Source organism: Cannabis sativa, chromosome 8, assembly GCF_029168945.1.
Source record: "Cannabis sativa cultivar Pink pepper isolate KNU-18-1 chromosome 8, ASM2916894v1, whole genome shotgun sequence".
Taxonomy (NCBI): domain Eukaryota; kingdom Viridiplantae; phylum Streptophyta; class Magnoliopsida; order Rosales; family Cannabaceae; genus Cannabis; species Cannabis sativa.
Genome location: NC_083608.1, coordinates 7,699,949 through 7,703,556, shown reverse-complemented (window position 1 = coordinate 7,703,556; position 3,608 = coordinate 7,699,949). Strand labels below are relative to the sequence as shown.

Sequence of the window (3,608 nt, the reverse complement as noted above, 5' to 3'; positions counted from 1 at the left end):
TGTCCTAGAGGTGCAACTCCTTGACCGGAGAAACCATAGACAGGCAGGAGACATGGGGTTAGGTCCTTGAGTTGGAGTCCCATCTTCTCATAAGTAGTTTTGAACAAGATATTGGAAGAGGCTCCATTATCTACCATGGTTCTGGCCACCATTTAATTGGTTATCTGGACTTCCACGACCAGCGGGTCGTTGTGTGGAAATCTAACTATGATAGCGTCTTCATCGTTGAAATTTATTGTAATACCTGGAATTTAGAAAAGGATTAGCAAAACCCTAACTAGATAATTATGTTTAATGGAGGAATTATATTATTATATAGTTCAATATATGTGAAATTATATGAAATTTAACATGTTAAGACCCCGTTGGTGAGCCAGGGGCATTTTGGTAATTATGACCCGAGAAGGGTAAATTGGTGAAATTAATTTAATTACGTGCTTAATAGAACTATATTATTATATAGTATGCCTGTGTTGTCTTTTTAGGTGTGTTCTGACAGGTTGGCGCGGTATAGTCACAACCGGGTATTTCGAAATGAAAATTAGATTGAATTAATTGGCATTTTAATTGATATTTGATAATCTGAAATTTAATTGGGTTTGAAATTGTGTGTTAATGCCATTTTTGCCCTTGTATGTTTAAATTGAAAGTTATATGGCCCTAAGGGCATTTTAGTAATTTGGCTTTATGAGATAAGTGTGTTAAATGGCATTTTTGACAAAAAAAGAAAATAGAAATTCTGGCTATTTGCTTCCTCCTTACCCGACTCTCTCTCCCTCTCTTACTCTCTTGATTTTTTCAACTTGATTTGGTGAGAAATAAGCTTGGATTGAAGCTTAGTTTTGGGGAAATCTTTGTTCTTGCTTTTGGTGTGATTTTAAGGTAGTTTTTACAACCTTAATCTCTTTTATTCTTGCTGAATTTATGTTGGAAAAGCATGGAATAAGTGGATGATATTGTGATGTTGCATGTTAGTGTTCTTGTGTGAGTTGAAGCATGTTTATAAGTAAATCTTGTGGATTATTGTGTGGGTTTATGTGTGAATAAACTTTGGATGAAACCTAAGGTATTTTTCATGTTTTAATTCCAGCTATTTATGCTATGTGATTGCTGTGATTTATGGTTGGAGTTAGCTTGTGAATTCTAACTTGTGGAGCTTGAACTTTGAGTTTATGTGATTTTTAGGCAATATGAATTTTGAGAGTTGTTGGAATTGTTGTTTTAACTCTTTGTGGTGAGGATTCTGATCTGTAAGAAGTTAATTTTGGGTATGGATTGATTAAGGTTCGAATATTTGGTAAAGTGGGCATGTTTATGCCTTAAAATCTGGTTTTCTGGGTTTTTCGAACCCAGTGGCCGCGGCCAGATCTATGGTCGCCGCGACCATAAAACCTGGCAGAGAGCCATCTTTTTCCCGATTTTGTTTTGGCCATAACTTTTGACTCGGGACTCTGTTTGGGACGTTCTTTATACCGTTGGAAAGCTCTTTTTGAGCTCTATGTGATTATCTGTATTGTAAATGCCATGCTTGATTTTTATTGAGTTAAAAGTCAGGGGTTAACCCTAAGTATGAATTATCCCGGATTTGTGTGACTAGGATTACCGGCACCTGATCAGGAGCACCCGGGGATTTGGAATCTCCTTCTATAGCTGGAAAACAGGTAAGACAGTAGTTTGCACGTAGAGTATGCGCAGTGGCGCTTATGTTGAATATGATATATGTGAGTTATGGTAACCGGGATTAGGGTTATTACCCTAATAGGAACGGTTTGTTAGCCTAGGGTTATTACCCTAGTGGAATATGTGTATAAATGCCATGCATGTTAATTGAAATGAAATTTAAGGATTATGCATTCAAGGCATAATCAGGTTGGACTCGGTACACATAACCGAGATGAACCACTTCTAAGGCCTTAATGTATTTAGACGTGTGAGAGCAACACGTGGTTCTACGTCACGTAGATTTAATTAGATGTGTGGGCGCAACACATAGGTCTACGCCACGTAGACATAAATGGGCATGTTGATATAGTGATTAGGTCTGTGCTATACAGACATATGTAAATGAGCATATTATATTTATTGTGATTTGTACTGTCTTGCTGGGCTTGGCTCACGGGTGCTCTACTGTGCAGGAAAGGGTAAGGCATTAGCTGATCAGCCATGAGTTTCTGGAGCAGGACGAAGAATGTACATGTTCACGCCACTTCAGACCAAGCGGGTTATGGGTCTAACAGTGTTGACTTTTGTATTCCGTTTTGCCGCTTAGGTCGGCTAGTAAGAAAGAACTTGTAATAAGTTTGTAAATATTTTTGGGATCCCAACTATTTTGAAAAGTTTAAATATATTACAAGTTTATTTTCAGTCTGTTTAATATAAAAGTTTAAATTCTGCGCTATTTTAATTAGTAATCCCGATTAAGGGATTAGGGTTTCATAAGCATTTTGGGTAGCGTGCCTAATTATTTAGGGCGTTACATTTATGGTAGGCTCTCCTGCTCGTGGAACTTTGGGCTTCCTTTCTTCCATGGCCAGGATAACTTCTTCTTGTTCGTGCTGCTCTGTGCGGGCATACCTCTCCCGAGCTTTGCCCGAATCTCCAGTAATATGCGGGCCTCCAATAATGACTTGCAGATGCCCATCTACCGGTGGAGGTAGTGACTCTTGGTTATTGTCATTCCTCTGACCCTGATCGATCTTGACATATTCTGCAAGTGTGGGTTGTTTTTCCTTATCAGGAATTCAATTTCTCGCTTCAAGTTGTTGCATTCATTAGTGTCATGGCCATAGTCTCCGTGGAATAAACAAAAGTTTGTCATGTCCTTCTTACTGACATCTTTTTTCATGGGCCTGGGCTTCTTATATGGGGCCAACGACTGAGTTGCCATGTAAATACTTTCTACGTCTTCAGTCAAGATAATGAACGCAATGTACTTTGCTTGATTCTCCCGGGGAGCTTGTTCGGATTTGCCGACGAATTTTCCTTTCTTCCCATTCCCTTGCCTATGGTTGTTGTTGGAACGTTTACAACTTGAGCTTGAATTATTTGGGTAATGGGGAAGTTGGGTGGATGTTCCAGTAGAAGGAGCCTTTGACTTGCCAGGCTTTTGCTCACCTTCCGCTCTTTGAATGGCTTCTTCGAGCTTGATGAAGCCTTCAGCACGGTCAAGAAAATCACTCATTGAGTATATCAGCCCGTTCTTCCTTACATCCTTCCAAAGTTCGTCGAGGACTTCAATGCCCCCAGTATCGCGGATAACTTTCCATCTTCAGTTACCCGTGAAACCTTAGTCGCCTCCATCATGAATCTGTTGATGTATGCCCGGAGAGGCTCACTTGGTCTTTGCTTAACTTCGACCAAGTCTCCTAGATGCAATGGAAGTTGGCGAGAGGAGGAGAACTGTGCATGGAATTCCGAAGAGAAAGCTTTCCATGAACTGAACTTTCCTAGGGCCAACTTGAAATACTATTGCTGGACGGCTTCTGACAGGGTAGCAGGAAAAATTCTGCAACACACATCCCCTCGTACCCCTTGCAAAACCATTTGCATTTCGAAATACTTGAGGTGGGAGAGAGGATCTTCTCTCCCTGTGTACATTTTCCATGTTG

The 3,608-nt window shown here is 40.0% G+C and overlaps 1 long non-coding RNA gene across 1 annotated transcript; it reads left to right on the top strand.

Annotated features, from left to right (window-relative positions):
- The first annotated feature begins 742 nt into the window (after positions 1-742).
- Positions 743-2,362, top strand: LOC133029944 (uncharacterized). The gene is made up of 3 exons (XR_009683871.1): positions 743-882; positions 1,598-1,661; positions 2,136-2,362. It is a non-coding gene; the product is annotated as an uncharacterized LOC133029944 (long non-coding RNA).
- Positions 2,363-3,608: the final 1,246 nt, after the last annotated feature.